Raw genomic sequence first — 20,165 nt, 5'->3', positions numbered from 1 at the left:
TGTTCATACAGATAGCGGTGTAGATATTTCCATGTTCATGCAGATAGCGGTGTAGATATTTCCATGTTCATACAGATAGCGGTGTAGATATTTCCATGTTCATACAGATAACGGTGTAGATATTTCCATGTTCATACAGATAGCGGTGCAGATATTTCCATGTTCATACAGTTAGCGGTGAAGATATTTCCATGTTCATACAGATGGCGGTGTAGATATATCCATGTTCATACAGATGGTGGTGTAGATATTTCCATCTTCGTGGAGATGGCGGTGTAGATATTTCCATGTTCATAGAGATGGCGGTGTAGATATTTCCATGTTTACTCAGATAGCGGTGTAGATATTTCCATGTTCATAGAGATGGCGGTGTAGATATTTCCATGTTTATGCAGATAGCGGTATAGATATTTCCATGTTTATACCGATGGTGGTGTAGATATTTCCATGTTTATAGAGATGGCGGTCTAGATATTTCCATGTTTTTAGAGATGGCGGTGTAGATATTTTCAGCTATACACAGATGGCGGTGTAGATATTTCCATGTTTACACAGATAGCGGTGTAGACATTTCCATGTTTACACAGATAGTGGTGTGGATATTTCCATGTTTATGCAGATAGCGGTGTTGATATTTCCATGTTTATACAGATAGCGGTGTAGATATTTCCATCTTAATACAGATGGCGGTGTAGATATGTCCGTGTTCGTACAGATGGCGGTGTAGATATTTCCATGTTCATACAGGTGGCGGTGTAGATATTTCCATGTTTATACAGATAGCAATGTAGTTATTTCCATGTTTATAGAGATAGCAGTGTAGAAATTTCCATTGATATACAGATAGCTCTGTAGATATTTGCATGTTCATACAGATGGCGGTGTAGATATTTCGAAGTTTATAGAGATAGCGCTGTAGTTATTTCCATATTTATTGAGAAATCTGTGTAGATATTTCCATGTATATGCAGATAGCTGTGTAGATATTTCCATGTTCATGCAGATAGCCGCGTAGATATTTCCATGTCCATACAGTTAGCGGTGTAGATATTTCCATGCTCATACAGATGGCGGTGTTGATATTTACATGTTCATACAGATGGTGGTGTAGATATTTCCATGTTCGTACGGATGGCAGTATAGATATTTCCATGTTCATACAGGTGGCGGTGTAGATATTTCCATGTTTATACAGATAGCAGTGTAGTTATTTCCATGTTTATAGAGATAGCAGTGTAGATATTTCCATTGATAAACAGATAGCTGTGTAGTTATGTGCACGTTCATACAGATAGCGGTGTAGATATATCCATGTTCGTAAAGATAGCGTTGTATATATTTCCATGTTCATACAGATAGCGGTGTAGATATTTCCATGTTCATACAGATAACGGTGTAGATATTTCCATGTTCATACAGATAGCGGTGTAGATATTTCCATGTTCATACAGTTAGCGGTGTAGATATTTCCATGTTTATACAGATGGTGGTGTAGATATTTCCGTGTTTATAGAGATGGCGGTCTAGATATTTCCATGTTTACAGAGATAGTGGTGTAGTTATTTCCAAGTTTATAGAGAAGCGTTGTAGATATTTCCATGTTTATGCAGATAGCGGTGAAGATATTTCCATGTTTATACAGATAGCGGTGTAGATATTTCCATGTTTATACAGATAGCAGTGAAGATATTTCCATGTTTATAGAGATAGTGGTGTAGATAATTTCATTTTAATACCGAGAGCAGTGTAGATATTTCCAAGTTCATACAGATAGCGGTGCAGATATTTCCACGTTTATAGAGATGGCGGTGTAGATATTTCCATGTTAATACTGATGGCGGTGTAGATATTTCCATGTTTATAGAGATGGCGGTGTCGATAATTTCATGTTTACACAGATGGTGGTGTAGATATTTCCATGTTTACACAGATAGCGGTGTAGACATTTCCATGTTTACACAGATAGCGGTGTGGATATTTCCATGTTCATACAGTTAGCGGTGTAGATATTTCCATGTTCATGCAGATAGAGGTGTAGATATTTCCATGTTCATCCAGATGCCGGTGTAGATGTATCCATGTTCATACAGATGGCGGTGAAGATATTTCCATGTTCATACAGATGGCGGTGTAGATATTTCCATGTTCATACAAATGGCGGTGTAGATATTTCCATGTTCATACAGATGGCGGTGTAGATATTTCCGTGTTCATACAGATGGCGGTGTAGATATTTCCATGTTCATAGAGATGGCGGTGTACATACTTCCATGTTTATGCAGATAACGGTATAGGTATTTCCATGTTTATACAGATGGTGGTGTAGATATTTCCATGTTTATAGAGATGGCTGTCTAGATATTTCCATGTTTATATAGATAGTGGTGTAGTTATTTCCAAGTTTATAGAGAAAGCGTTGTAGATATTTCCATGTTTATAAAGATAGCGGTGAAGATATTTCCATGTTTATACAGATAGCGGTGTAGATATTTCCATGTTTATACAGACAGCAGTGTAGATATTTCCATGTTTATAGAGATAGTGGTGTAGATAATTTCAATTTTATACAGATAGCAGTGTAGATATTTCCAAGTTCATACAGATAGCGGTGTTGATATTTCCACTTTTATAGAGATGGCGGTGTAGATATTTCCATGTTTATACAGATGGCAGTGTAGATATTTCCATGTTCATAGAGATGGCGGTGTAGATATTTTCATGTTTACACAGATGGCGGTGTAGATATTTCCATGTTTACACAGATAGCGGTGTAGACATTTCCATGTTTACACAGATAGCGGTGTGGATATTTCCATGTTTATGCAGACAGCTGTGTGGATATTTCCATGTTTATGCAGATAGCGGTGCGGATATTTCCATGTTTATACAGATAGCAATGTAGATATTTCCATGTTTATAGAGATAGCGGTGAAGATATTTCCATTGATATACAGATAGCTGTGTAGATATTTGCATGTTCATACAGATAGCGGTGTAGATATTTCCATGTTCATACAGATAGCGGTGTAGATATTTCCATGTTCATACAGATAGCAGAGTAGATATTTCCATGTTTTGGAGATAGCGGTGTAGATATTTCCATGTTCATACAGATAGCGGTGCAGATATTTCCAAGTTCATACAGTTAGCGGTGTAGATATTTCCATGTTCATACAGATGGCGGTGTAGACATTTACATGTTCATACAGATGGCGGTGTAGATATTTCCATGTTCGTACAGATAGCGGTGTAGATATTTCCATGTTCATACAGATAGCGGTGTAGATATTTCCATGTTCATACAGATAACAGTGTTGATATTTCCATGTTGATACAGATAGCGGTGTAGATATTTCCGTGTTCATACAGTTAGCGGTGTAGATATTTCCATGTTCATACAGATGGCGGTGTAGATATTTCCACGTTCATACAGATGGCGGAGTAGATATTTCCATGTTCATACAGATGGCGGTGTAGATGTTTCCATGTTCATAGAGATGGTGGTGTAGTTATTTCCATGTTTACGCAGATAGCAGTATAGTTATTTCTATGTTTATACAGATGGTGGTGTAGATATTTCCATGTTTATAGAGATGGCGGTCTAGATATCTCCATGTTTATAGAGATAGTGGTGAAGTTATTTCCAAGTTTATAGAGACAGCATTGTAGATATTTCCATGTTTATACAGATAGCGGTGAAGATATTTCCATGTTTATACAGATAGCGGTGTAGATATTTCCATGTTTATACAGATAGCAGTGTAGATATTTCCATGTTTATAGAGATAGCAATGTAGATATTTCCAAGTTTATAGAGATAGCGGTGTAGATATTTCCATTGATATACAGAGAGCTGTGTAGATATTTGCATGTTCATACAGATAGCGGTGTAGATATTTTCATGTTCATACAGATAGCGGTGTAGATATTTCCATGTTCCTACAGATAGCGGTGTAGATATTTCCATGTTGTACAGAGAGCGGTGTAGATATTTCCATGTTCATACAGATAGCGGTGTAGATATTTCCATGTTCATACAGTTAGCGGTGTAGATATTTCCATGTTCATACAGATGGCGGTGTAGACATTTACATGTTCATACAGATGGCGGTGTAGATATTTCCATGTTCGTACAGATAGCGGTGTAGATATTTTCATGTTCATACAGATAGCGGTGTAGTTATTTCCAAGTTCATACAGATAACAGTGTAGATATTTCCATGTTGATACAGATAGCGGTGTAGATATTTCCATCTTCATACAGATAGCGGTGTAGATATTTCCATGTTCATACAGATGGCGGTGTAGATATTTCCATGTTCATACAGATGGCGGAGTAGATATTTCCATGTTGGTACAGATGGCGGTGTAGACGTTTCCATGTTCATAGAGATGGCGGTGTAGTTATTTCCATGTTTATGCAGATAGAAGTATAGATATTTCCATGTTTATACAGATGGTGGTGTAGATATTTCCATGTTTATAGAGATGGCGGTCTAGATATCTCCATGTTTATAGAGATAGTGGTGTAGTTATTTCCAAGTTTATAGAGACAGCATTCTAGATATTTCCATGTTTATACAGATAGCGGTGAAGATATTTCCATGTTTATACAGATAGCGGTGTAGATATTTCCATGTTTATACAGATAGCAGTGTAGATATTTCCATGTTTATAGAGATAGTGGTGTAGATAATTTCAATTTTATACAGATAGCACTGTAGATATTTCCAAGTTCATACAGATAGCGGTGTAGATATTTCCACGTTTATAGAGATGGCGGTGTAGATATTTCCATGTTCATACAGATGGCGGTGTAGGTATTTCCATGTTTTAAGAGATGGCGGTGTAGATATTTTCATGTTTACACAGATAGCGGTGTAGACATTTCCATGTTTACTCAGATAGCGGTGTGAATATTTCCATGTTTATGCAGATAGCGGTGTAGATATTTCCATGTTTATACAGATAGCGGTGCGGATATTTCCATTTTTATACAGATAGTTGGGCAGATATTTCCATGTTTATACAGATAGCGGTGTAGATATTTCCATCTTAATACAGATGGCGGTGTAGATATGTCCATGTTCGTACAGATGGCGGTGTAGATATTTCGAAGTTTATAGAGATAGCGCTGTAGTTATTTCCATATTTATAGGGAAATCTCTGTAGATATTTCCATGTATATGCAGATAGCTGTGTAGATATTTCCATGTTCATGCAGATAGCGGTGTAGATATTTCCATGTTCATCCAGATGCCGGTGTAGATATATCCATGTTCATACAGATGGCGGTGAAGATATTTCCATGTTCATACAAACGGTGGTGTAGATATTTCCATGTTCATACAGATGGCGGTGTAGATATTTCCATGTTTACTCAGATAGCGGTGTAGATATTTCCATGTTCATAGAGATGGCGGTGTAGATATTTCCATGTTTATGCAGATAGCGGTATAGATATTTCCATGTTTATACCGATGGTGGTGTAGATATTTCCATGTTTATAGAGATGGCGGTCTAGATATTTCCATGTTTTTAGAGATGGCGGTGTAGATATTTTCAGCTATACACAGATGGCGGTGTAGATATTTCCATGTTTACACAGATAGCGGTGTAGACATTTCCATGTTTACACAGATAGTGGTGTGGATATTTCCATGTTTATGCAGATAGCGGTGTTGATATTTCCATGTTTATACAGATAGCGGTGTAGATATTTCCATCTTAATACAGATGGCGGTGTAGATATGTCCGTGTTCGTACAGATGGCGGTGTAGATATTTCCATGTTCATACAGGTGGCGGTGTAGATATTTCCATGTTTATACAGATAGCAATGTAGTTATTTCCATGTTTATAGAGATAGCAGTGTAGAAATTTCCATTGATATACAGATAGCTCTGTAGATATTTGCATGTTCATACAGATGGCGGTGTAGATATTTCGAAGTTTATAGAGATAGCGCTGTAGTTATTTCCATATTTATTGAGAAATCTGTGTAGATATTTCCATGTATATGCAGATAGCTGTGTAGATATTTCCATGTTCATGCAGATAGCCGCGTAGATATTTCCATGTCCATACAGTTAGCGGTGTAGATATTTCCATGCTCATACAGATGGCGGTGTTGATATTTACATGTTCATACAGATGGTGGTGTAGATATTTCCATGTTCGTACGGATGGCAGTATAGATATTTCCATGTTCATACAGGTGGCGGTGTAGATATTTCCATGTTTATACAGATAGCAGTGTAGTTATTTCCATGTTTATAGAGATAGCAGTGTAGATATTTCCATTGATAAACAGATAGCTGTGTAGTTATGTGCACGTTCATACAGATAGCGGTGTAGATATATCCATGTTCGTAAAGATAGCGTTGTATATATTTCCATGTTCATACAGATAGCGGTGTAGATATTTCCATGTTCATACAGATAACGGTGTAGATATTTCCATGTTCATACAGATAGCGGTGTAGATATTTCCATGTTCATACAGTTAGCGGTGTAGATATTTCCATGTTTATACAGATGGTGGTGTAGATATTTCCGTGTTTATAGAGATGGCGGTCTAGATATTTCCATGTTTACAGAGATAGTGGTGTAGTTATTTCCAAGTTTATAGAGAAGCGTTGTAGATATTTCCATGTTTATGCAGATAGCGGTGAAGATATTTCCATGTTTATACAGATAGCGGTGTAGATATTTCCATGTTTATACAGATAGCAGTGTAGATATTTCCATGTTTATAGAGATAGTGGTGTAGATAATTTCATTTTAATACCGAGAGCAGTGTAGATATTTCCAAGTTCATACAGATAGCGGTGCAGATATTTCCACGTTTATAGAGATGGCGGTGTAGATATTTCCATGTTAATACTGATGGCGGTGTAGATATTTCCATGTTTATAGAGATGGCGGTGTCGATAATTTCATGTTTACACAGATGGTGGTGTAGATATTTCCATGTTTACACAGATAGCGGTGTAGACATTTCCATGTTTACACAGATAGCGGTGTTGATATTTCCATGTTCATACAGTTAGCGGTGTAGATATTTCCATGTTCATGCAGATAGAGGTGTAGATATTTCCATGTTCATCCAGATGCCGGTGTAGATGTATCCATGTTCATACAGATGGCGGTGAAGATATTTCCATGTTCATACAGATGGCGGTGTAGATATTTCCATGTTCATACAAATGGCGGTGTAGATATTTCCATGTTCATACAGATGGCGGTGTAGATATTTCCGTGTTCATACAGATGGCGGTGTAGATATTTCCCTGTTCATAGAGATGGCGGTGTACATACTTCCATGTTTATGCAGATAACGGTATAGGTATTTCCATGTTTATACAGATGGTGGTGTAGATATTTCCATGTTTATAGAGATGGCTGTCTAGATATTTCCATGTTTATATAGATAGTGGTGTAGTTATTTCCAAGTTTATAGAGAAAGCGTTGTAGATATTTCCATGTTTATAAAGATAGCGGTGAAGATATTTCCATGTTTATACAGATAGCGGTGTAGATATTTCCATGTTTATACAGACAGCAGTGTAGATATTTCCATGTTTATAGAGATAGTGGTGTAGATAATTTCAATTTTATACAGATAGCAGTGTAGATATTTCCAAGTTCATACAGATAGCGGTGTTGATATTTCCACTTTTATAGAGATGGCGGTGTAGATATTTCCATGTTTATACAGATGGCAGTGTAGATATTTCCATGTTCATAGAGATGGCGGTGTAGATATTTTCATGTTTACACAGATGGCGGTGTAGATATTTCCATGTTTACACAGATAGCGGTGTAGACATTTCCATGTTTACACAGATAGCGGTGTGGATATTTCCATGTTTATGCAGACAGCTGTGTAGATATTTCCATGTTTATGCAGATAGCGGTGCGGATATTTCCATGTTTATACAGATAGCAATGTAGATATTTCCATGTTTATAGAGATAGCGGTGAAGATATTTCCATTGATATACAGATAGCTGTGTAGATATTTGCATGTTCATACAGATAGCGGTGTAGATATTTCCATGTTCATACAGATAGCGGTGTAGATATTTCCATGTTCATACAGATAGCAGAGTAGATATTTCCATGTTTTGGAGATAGCGGTGTAGATATTTCCATGTTCATACAGATAGCGGTGCAGATATTTCCAAGTTCATACAGTTAGCGGTGTAGATATTTCCATGTTCATACAGATGGCGGTGTAGACATTTACATGTTCATACAGATGGCGGTGTAGATATTTCCATGTTCGTACAGATAGCGGTGTAGATATTTCCATGTTCATACAGATAGCGGTGTAGATATTTCCATGTTCATTACAGATAACGGTGTTGATATTTCCATGTTGATACAGATAGCGGTGTAGATATTTCCATGTTCATACAGTTAGCGGTGTAGATATTTCCATGTTCATACAGATGGCGGTGTAGATATTTCCACGTTCATACAGATGGCGGAGTAGATATTTCCATGTTCATACAGATGGCGGTGTAGATGTTTCCATGTTCATAGAGATGGTGGTGTAGTTATTTCCATGTTTATGCAGATAGCAGTATAGTTATTTCTATGTTTATACAGATGGTGGTGTAGATATTTCCATGTTTATAGAGATGGCGGTCTAGATATCTCCATGTTTATAGAGATAGTGGTGAAGTTATTTCCAAGTTTATAGAGACAGCATTGTAGATATTTCCATGTTTATACAGATAGCGGTGAAGATATTTCCATGTTTATACAGATAGCGGTGTAGATATTTCCATGTTTATACAGATAGCAGTGTAGATATTTCCATGTTTATAGAGATAGCAATGTAGATATTTCCATGTTTATAGAGATAGCGGTGTAGATATTTCCATTGATATACAGAGAGCTGTGTAGATATTTGCATGTTCATACAGATAGCGGTGTAGATATTTCCATGTTCATACAGATAGCGGTGTAGATATTTCCATGTTCCTACAGATAGCGGTGTAGATATTTCCATGCTGTACAGATAGCGGTGTAGATATTTCCATGTTCATACAGATAGCGGTGTAGATATTTCCATGTTCATACAGTTAGCGGTGTAGATATTTCCATGTTCATACAGATGGCGGTGTAGACATTTACATGTTCATACAGATGGCGGTGTAGATATTTCCATGTTCGTACAGATAGCGGTGTAGATATTTTCATGTTCATACAGATAGCGGTGTAGTTATTTCCAAGTTCATACAGATAACAGTGTAGATATTTCCATGTTGATACAGATAGCGGTGTAGATATTTCCATCTTCATACAGATAGCGGTGTAGATATTTCCATGTTCATACAGATGGCGGTGTAGATATTTCCATGTTCATACAGATGGCGGAGTAGATATTTCCATGTTGGTACAGATGGCGGTGTAGACGTTTCCATGTTCATAGAGATGGCGGTGTAGTTATTTCCATGTTTATGCAGATAGAAGTATAGATATTTCCATGTTTATACAGATGGTGGTGTAGATATTTCCATGTTTATAGAGATGGCGGTCTAGATATCTCCATGTTTATAGAGATAGTGGTGTAGTTATTTCCAAGTTTATAGAGACAGCATTCTAGATATATCCATGTTTATACAGATAGCGGTGAAGATATTTCCATGTTTATACAGATAGCGGTGTAGATATTTCCATGTTTATACAGATAGCAGTGTAGATATTTCCATGTTTATAGAGATAGTGGTGTAGATAATTTCAATTTTATACAGATAGCAATGTAGATATTTCCAAGTTCATACAGATAGCGGTGTAGATATTTCCACGTTTATAGAGATGGCGGTGTAGATATTTCCATGTTCATACAGATGGCGGTGTAGGTATTTCCATGTTTTAAGAGATGGCGGTGTAGATATTTTCATGTTTACACAGATTGCGGTGTAGACATTTCCATGTTTACACAGATAGCGGTGTGGATATTTCCATGTTTATGCAGATAGCGGTGTAGATATTTCCATGTTTATACAGATAGCGGTGCGGATATTTCTATTTTTATACAGATAGTTGGGCAGATATTTCCATGTTTATACAGATAGCGGTGTAGATATTTCCATCTTAATACAGATGGCGGTGTAGATATGTCCATGTTCGTACAGATGGCGGTGTAGATATTTCCATGTTCATACAGATGGCGGTGTAGATATTTCGAAGTTTATAGAGATAGCGCTGTAGTTATTTCCATATTTATAGGGAAATCTCTGTAGATATTTCCATGTATATGCAGATAGCTGTGTAGATATTTCCATGTTCATGCAGATAGCGGTGTAGATATTTCCATGTTCATCCAGATGCCGGTGTAGATATATCCATGTTCATACAGATGGCGGTGAAGATATTTCCATGTTCATACAAACGGTGGTGTAGATAATTCCATGTTCATACAGATGGCGGTGTAGATATTTCCGTGTTCATACAAATAGCGGTGTAGATATTTCCATGTTCACAAAGATGGCGGTGTAGAAATTTCCGTGTTTATACAGATAGCAATGTAGATATTTCCATGTTTATAGAGATAGAGGTGTAGATATTTCCATTGATTTACAGATAGCTGTGTAGATAATTGAATGTTCATACAGATAGTGGTGTAGATATTTCCATGTTCATACAGATAGCGGGGTAGATATTTCCATGTTCATACAGATAGCGTTGTAGATATTTCCATGTTTTACAGATAGCGGTGTAGATATTTCCATGTTCATACAGATAGCAGTGTAGATATTTCCATGTTCATACAGTTAGCGGTGTTGATATTTCCATGTTCATACAGACGGCGGTGTGGACATTTACATTTTCATACAGATGGCGGTGTACATATTTCCATGTTCGTACGGATGGCAGTGTAGATATTTCCATGTTCATAAAGGTGGCGGTGTAGATATTTCCATGTTCATACAGATAGCAGTGTAGTTATTTCCATGTTTATAGGGATAGCAATGTAGATATTTCCATTCATATACATATAGCTGTGGGGATATTTGCATGTTCATACAGATAGCAGTGTAGATATTTCCATGTTCGTAGAGATAGCGGTGTAGATATTTCCATGTTCTTACAGATAGCGGTGTAGATATTTCCATGTTCATAGAGATAACTGTGTAGAAATTTCCATGTTCATACAGATAGCGGTGTAGAAATTTCCATGTTCATACAGTTAGTGGTGTAAATATTTCCATGTTCATACAGATGGCGGTGAAGATATTTACATGTTCATACAGATGGCAGTGTAGGTATTTCCATGTTCGTACAGATGGCGGTGTAGATATTTCCATGTTCATAGACATGGCGGTGTAGATATTTCCATGTTTATGCAGATAGCGGTATAGATATTTAAATGTTTATACAGATGGTGGTGTAGATATTTACATGTTTATAGAGATTGCTGTCTAGATATTTCCATGTTTATAGAGATAGTGCTGTAGTTATTTCCAAGCTTATAGAGACAGCATTGCAGATATTTCCATGTTTATACAGATAGTGGTGAAGATATTTCCATGTTTATACAGAGAGCGGTGTAGATATTTCCATGTTTATACAGAGAGCAGTGTAGATATTTCCATGTTTATAGAGATAGTGGTGTAGATAATTTCAATTTTATACAGATAGCAGTGTAGATATTTCCAAGTTCATACAGATAGCGGTGTAGATATTTCCACGTTTATAGAGATGGCGGTGTAGATATTTCCATGTTCATGCAGATGGCGGTGTAGATATTTCCATGTTTTAAGAGATGGCGGTGTAGATATTTTCAGGTTTACACAGATGGCAGTGGAGATATTTCCATGTTTACACAGATAGCGGTGTAGACATTTCCATGTTTACACAGATAGCGGTGTGGATATTTCCATGTTTATGCAGATTGCGGTGTAGATATTTCCATGTTTATACAGATAGCGGTGTAGATATTTCCATCTTAATACAGATGGCGGTGTAGATATGTCCATGTTTGTACAGATGGCGGTGTAGATATTTCCATGTTCACACAGATAGCGGTGTAGATATTTCGAAGTTTATAGAGATAGCGTTGTAGTTATTTCCATATTTATAGAGAAATCTCTGTAGATATTTCCCTGTATATGTAGGTAGCAGTGTAGATATTTCCATGTTCATGCAGATAGTGGTGTAGATATTTCCATGTTCATCCAGATGCCGGTGTAGATATATCCATGTTCATACAGATATCGGTGAAAATATTTCCATGTTCATACAGATGGCGGTGTAGGTATTTCCATGTTCATACAAATGGCGGTGTTGATATTTCCATGTTCGTAGAGAAGGCGGTGTAGATATTTCCGTGTTCATACAAATGGCGGTGTAGATATTTCCATGTTCATACAGATGGTGGTGTACATATTTCCATGTTTATACAGATAGCAATGTAGATAATTCCATGTTTATAGAGATAGCGGTGTAGATATTTCCATTGAAATACAGATAGCTGTGTAGATATTTGAATGTTCATATGGATAGCGGTGTAGATATTTCCATGTTCATACAGATAGCGGTGTAGGTATTTCCATGTTCATACACATAGCGGTGTAGATATTTCCATGTTTTACAGATAACGGTGTAGATATTTCCATGTTCATACAGATAGCGGTGTAGATATTTCCATGTTTTACAGATAACGGTGTAGATATTTCCATGTTCATACAGATAGCGGTGTAGATATTTCCATGTTCATACAGTTAGTGGTGTATATATTTCCATGTTCATAGAGATGACGGTGTAGATATTTACATGTTCATACAGATGGCCGTATAGATATTTCCATGTTCGTACGGATGGCAGTGTAGATATTTCCATGTTCATACAGGTGGCGGTGTAGATATTTCCATGTTCATACAGATAGCAGTGTAGTTATTTCCATGGTTATAGAGATAGCAATGTAGATATTTCCATGGATATACATAGAGCTGTGTAGATATTTGCATGTTCATACAGATAGCGGTGTAGATATTTCCATGTTCGTACAGATAGCGGTGTAGATATTTCCATGTTCATACAGATAGCGGTGTAGATATTTCCATGTTCTTTCAGATGGCGGTGTAGATATTTACATGTTCATACAGATGGCGGTTTAGATATTTCCATGTTCGTACAGATGGCGGTGTAGATATTTCCATGTTCGTAGAGATGGCGGTGAAGATATTTCCATGTTTATGCAGATAGCGTTATAGATATTTCCATGTTTCTACAGATGGTGGTGTAGATATTTCCATGTTTATAGAGATTGCTGTCTGGATATTTCCATGTTTATAGAGATAGTGCTGTAGTTATTTCCAAGTTTATAGAGACAGCATTGTAGATATTTCCATGTTTATACAGATAGCGGTGAAGATATTTCCATGTTTATACAGAGAGCGGTGTAGATATTTCCATGTTTATACAAAGAGCAGTGTAGATATTTCCATGTTTATAGAGATAGTGGTGTAGATAATTTCAATTTTATACAGATAGCAGTGTAGATATTTCCAAGTTCATACAGATAGCGGTGTAGATATTTCCACGTTTATACAGATGGCGGTGTAGATATTTCCATGTTCATACAGATGGCGGTGTAGATATTTCCATGTTTTTAGAGATGGCGATGTAGATATTTTCACGTTTACACAGATGGCGTTGGAGATATTTCCATGTTTACACAGATAGAGGTGTAGACATTTCCGTGTTTACACAGATAGCGGTGTGGATATTTCCATCTTTATGCAGATAGCGGTGTAGATATTTCCATGTTTATACAGATAGCGGTGCGGATATTTCCATGTTTATACAGATAGTTGGTCAGATATTTCCATGTTTATACAGATAGCGGTGTAGATATTTCCATCTTAATACAGATGGCGGTGTAGATATGTCCATGTTTGTACAGATGGCGGTGTAGATATTTCCATGTTCATACCGATAGCGGTGGAGATATTTCGAAGTTTATAGAGATAGCGTTGTAGTTATTTCCATATTTATAGAGAAATCTGTGTAGATATTTCCATGTATATGCAGATAGCTGTGTAGATATTTCCATGCTCATACAGATGGCGGTGAAGAAATTTCCATGTTCATACAGATGGCGGTGTAGATATTTCCATGTTCATACAAACGGCGGTGTAGATATTTCCATGTTCATAGAGATGGCGGTGTAGATATTTCCATGTTTATACACATAGCAGTGTAATTATTTCCATGTTTATAGAGATAGCAGTGTAGATATTTCCATTGATACACAGATAGCTGTGTAGGTATTTGCATGTTCATACAGATAGCGGTGTAGATATTTCCATGTTCGTACAGATAGCGGTGTAGATATTTCCATGTTCATACAGTTAACGGTGTAGATATTTCCATGTTCATACAGATGGCGGTGTAGATATTTACATGTTCATAGAGATGGCGGTGTAGATATTTCCATGTTCGTACGGATGGCAGTGTAGATATTTCCATGTTCATACAGGTGGCGGTGTATATATTTCCATGTTTATACAGATAGCAGTGTAGTTATTTCCATGTTTATAGAGATATCAGTGTAGATATTTCCATTGGTGTACAGATAGCTGTGTAGATATTTGCACGTTCACACAGATATCGGTGTAGATATTTCCATGTTCGTACAGATAGCGGTGTAGATATTTCTATTTTCATACAGATAGCGGTGTAGATATTTCCATGTTCATAGAGGTGGCGGTGTTGATATTTCCATGTTTATGCAGATAGCGGTATAGATATTTCCATGTTTATACAGATGGTGGTGTAGATATTTCCATGTTTATAGAGATGGCAGTCTAGATATTTCCATGTTTTAGAGATAGTGGTGTAGTATTTTCAAAGTTTATAGAGACAGCATTGTAGATATTTCCATGTATATACAGATAGTGGTGAAGATATTTCCATGTTTATACAGATAGCGGTGTAGATATTTCCATGTTTATACAGATAGCGGTGTAGATATTTCCAAGTTTATAGAGATAGTGGTGTAGATAATTTCACTTTTATACAGATAGCAGTGTAGATATTTCCACGTTTATAGAGATGGCGGTGTAGATATTTCCATGTTCATACAGATGGCGGTGTAGATATGTCCAAGTTTATAGAGATGGCGGTGTAGATATTTTCATGTTTACACAGATGGCGGTGTAGATATTTCCATGTTTACACAGATAGCGGTGTAGGCATTTCCATGTTTACACAGATAGCGGTGTGGATATTTCCATGTTTATGCACATAGCGGTGCAGATATTTCCATGTTCATACAGATAGCGGTGTAGATATTTCCATGTTCATACAGATGGCGGTGTAGATATTTCCATGTTCATACAGATGGCGGTGTAGATATTTCCATGTTCCCTCGGATGGCAGTGTAGATATTTCCATGTTTATACAGATAGCAGTTTAGTTATTTCCATGTTTATAGAGATAGCAGTGTAGATATTTCCATTGATATACAGATAGCTGTGTAGATATTTGCATGTTCATACAGATTGCGGTGTAGATATTTCCATGTTCATACAGATAGCCGTGTAGATATTTCCATGTTCATACAGATAGCGGTGTAGATATTTCCATGTTCATACAGATAACGGTGTAGATATTTCCATGTTCATACATATAGCCTTGTAGATATTTCCATGTTCATACAGATGGCGGTGTAGATATTTACATGTTCATACAGATGGCGGTGTAGATATTTCCATGTTTGTAAAGATGACGGTGTAGATATTTCCATGTTCATAGAGATGGCGGTGTAGATATTTCCATGTTTATGCAGATAGCGGTATAGGTATTTCCATGTTTATAAAGATGGTGGTGTAGATATTTCCATGTTTGTATAGATGGCGGTCTAGATATTTCCATGTTTATAGAGATAGTGCTGTAGTTATTTCCAAGTTTATAGAGACAGCATTGTAGATATTTCCATGTTTATACAGATAGCGGTGAAGATATTTCCATGTTCATTCAGATAGCGGTGTAGAAATTTCCAACTTCATACAGATAGCGGTGTAGAAATTTCCATGTTCATACATATAGCGGTGTAGATATTTCCATGTTCATAGAGATGGCGGTGTAGATATTTCCATGTTCGTACACATGGCGGTGTAGATATTCCCATGTTCATAGAGATGACGGTGTAGATATTTCCATTTTCATACGGATGGCGTTGTTGATATTTCCATGTTCATACAGATGACGGTGTAGATATTTCCATGTTTATACAGATGGCAGTGTAGATATTTTCGTGTTTATGCAGAGGGCGGTTTAGATATTTCCATGTTTACAGAGATAGCGGTGTAGATATTTCCATGTTGGCACACATAGCGGTGTAGAGGTTTCCAAGTTTATAGAGATAGCCATGTAGATATTTCTATGTTCATACAGATGGCCGTGTAGATATTTACATGTTCATACAGATAGCAGTGTAGATATTTCCAAGTTCATACAGATAGCGGTGTAGATATTTCCACGTTTATAGAGATGGCGGTGTAGATATTTCCATGTTCATACAGATGGCGGTGTAGATGTTTCCATGTTTATAGAGATGGTGGTGTAGATATTTCCATGTTCCCTCGGATGGCAGTGTAGATATTTCCATGTTTATACAGATAGCAGTTTAGTTATTTCCATGTTTATAGAGATAGCAGTGTAGATATTTCCATTGATATACAGATAGCTCTGTAGATATTTGCATGTTCATACAGATGGCGGTGTAGATATTTCGAAGTTTATAGAGATAGCGCTGTAGTTATTTCCATATTTATTGAGAAATCTGTGTAGATATTTCCATGTATATGCAGATAGCTGTGTAGATATTTCCATGTTCATGCAGATAGCCGCGTAGATATTTCCATGTCCATACAGTTAGCGGTGTAGATATTTCCATGCTCATACAGATGGCGGTGTTGATATTTACATGTTCATACAGATGGTGGTGTAGATATTTCCATGTTCGTACGGATGGCAGTATAGATATTTCCATGTTCATACAGGTGGCGGTGTAGATATTTCCATGTTTATACAGATAGCAGTGTAGTTATTTCCATGTTTATAGAGATAGCAGTGTAGATATTTCCATTGATAAACAGATAGCTGTGTAGTTATGTGCACGTTCATACAGATAGCGGTGTAGATATATCCATGTTCGTAAAGATAGCGTTGTAGATATTTCCATGTTCATACAGATAGCGGTGTAGATATTTCCATGTTCATACAGATAACGGTGTAGATATTTCCATGTTCATACAGATAGCGGTGTAGATATTTCCATGTTCATACAGTTAGCGGTGTAGATATTTCCATGTTTATACAGATGGTGGTGTAGATATTTCCGTGTTTATAGAGATGGCGGTCTAGATATTTCCATGTTTACAGAGATAGTGGTGTAGTTATTTCCAAGTTTATAGAGAAGCGTTGTAGATATTTCCATGTTTATGCAGATAGCGGTGAAGATATTTCCATGTTTATACAGATAGCGGTGTAGATATTTCCATGTTTATACAGATAGCAGTGTAGATATTTCCATGTTTATAGAGATAGTGGTGTAGATAATTTCATTTTAATACCGAGAGCAGTGTAGATATTTCCAAGTTCATGCAGATAGCGGTGCAGATATTTCCACGTTTATAGAGATGGCGGTGTAGATATTTCCATGTTAATACTGATGGCGGTGTAGATATTTCTATGTTTATAGAGATGGCGGTGTCGATAATTTCATGTTTACACAGATGGTGGTGTAGATATTTCCATGTTTACACAGATAGCGGTGTAGACATTTCCATGTTTACACAGATAGCGGTGTGGATATTTCCATGTTCATACAGTTAGCGGTGTAGATATTTCCATGTTCATGCAGATAGAGGTGTAGATATTTCCATGTTCATCCAGATGCCGGTGTAGATGTATCCATGTTCATACAGATGGCGGTGAAGATATTTCCATGTTCATACAGATGGCGGTGTAGATATTTCCATGTTCATACAAATGGCGGTGTAGATATTTCCATGTTCATACAGATGGCGGTGTAGATATTTCCGTGTTCATACAGATGGCGGTGTAGATATTTCCATGTTCATAGAGATGGCGGTGTACATACTTCCATGTTTATGCAGATAACGGTATAGGTATTTCCATGTTTATACAGATGGTGGTGTAGATATTTCCATGTTTATAGAGATGGCTGTCTAGATATTTCCATGTTTATAGAGATAGTGTTGTAGTTATTTCCAAGTTTATAGAGACAGCATTGTAGATATTTCCATGTTTATAAAGATAGCGGTGAAGATATTTCCATGTTTATACAGATAGCGGTGTAGATATTTCCATGTTTATACAGGCAGCAGTGCAGATATTTCCATGTTTATAGAGATAGTGGTGTAGATAATTTCAATTTTATACAGATAGCAGTGTAGATATTTCCAAGTTCATACAGATAGCGGTGTTGATATTTCCACTTTTATAGAGATGGCGGTGTAGATATTTCCATGTTTATACAGATGGCAGTGTAGATATTTCCATGTTCATAGAGATGGCGGTGTAGATATTTTCATGTTTACACAGATGGCGGAGTAGATATTTCCATGTTTACACAGATAGCGGTGTAGACATTTCCATGTTTACACAGATAGCGGTGTGGATATTTCCATGTTTATGCAGACAGCTGTGTAGATATTTCCATGTTTATGCAGATAGCGGTGCGGATATTTCCATGTTTATACAGATAGCAATGTAGATATTTCCATGTTTATAGAGATAGCGGTGAAGATACTTCCATTGATATACAGATAGCTGTGTAGATATTTGCATGTTCATACAGATAGCGGTGTAGATATTTCCATGTTCATACAGATAGCGGTGTAGATATTTCCATGTTCATACAGATAGCAGAGTAGATATTTCCATGTTTTGGAGATAGCGGTGTAGATATTTCCATGTTCATACAGATAGCGGTGCAGATATTTCCAAGTTCATACAGTTAGCGGTGTAGATATTTCCATGTTCATACAGATGGCGGTGTAGACATTTACATGTTCATACAGATGGCGGTGTAGATATTTCCATGTTCGTACAGATAGCGGTGTAGATATTTCCATGTTCATACAGATAGCGGTGTAGATATTTCCATGTTCATACAGATAACACTGTTGATATTTCCATGTTGATACAGATAGCGGTGTAGATATTTCCATGTTCATACAGTTAGCGGTGTAGATATTTCCATGTTCATACAGATGGCGGTGTAGATATTTCCACGTTCATACAGATGGCGGAGTAGATATTTCCATGTTCATACAGATGGCGGTGTAGATGTTTCCATGTTCATAGAGATGGTGGTGTAGTTATTTACATGTTTATGCAGATAGCAGTATAGTTATTTCTATGTTTATACAGATGGTGGTGTAGATATTTCCATGTTTATAGAGATGGCGGTCTAGATATCTCCATGTTTATAGAGAGAGTGGTGAAGTTATTTCCAAGTTTATAGAGACAGCATTGTAGATATTTCCATGTTTATACAGATAGCGGTGAAGATATTTCCATGTTTATACAGATAGCGGTGTAGATATTTCCATGTTTATACAGATAGCAGTGTAGATATTTCCATGTTTATAGAGATAGCAATGTAGATATTTCCATGTTTATAGAGATAGCGGTGTAGATATTTCCATTGATATACAGAGAGCTGTGTAGATATTTGCATGTTCATACAGATAGCGGTGTAGATATTTCCATGTTCATACAGATAGCGGTGTAGATATTTCCATGTTCCTACAGATAGCAGTGTAGATATTTCCATGTTGTACAGATAGCGGTGTAGATATTTCCATGTTCATACAGATAGCGGTGTAGATATTTCCATGTTCATACAGTTAGCGGTGTAGATATTTCCATGTTCATACAGATGGCGGTGTAGACATTTACATGTTCATACAGATGGCGGTGTAGATATTTCCATGTTCGTACAGATAGCGGTGTAGATATTTTCATGTTCATACAGATAGCGGTGTAGTTATTTCCAAGTTCATACAGATAACAGTGTAGATATTTCCATGTTGATACAGATAGCGGTGTAGATATTTCCATCTTCATACAGATAGCGGTGTAGATATTTCCATGTTCATACAGATGGCG

This window comes from Gorilla gorilla, chromosome 21 (assembly GCF_029281585.2).
Source record: "Gorilla gorilla gorilla isolate KB3781 chromosome 21, NHGRI_mGorGor1-v2.1_pri, whole genome shotgun sequence".
Lineage (NCBI taxonomy): Eukaryota > Metazoa > Chordata > Mammalia > Primates > Hominidae > Gorilla > Gorilla gorilla.
Note: the sequence above shows the minus strand (reverse complement) of the source record.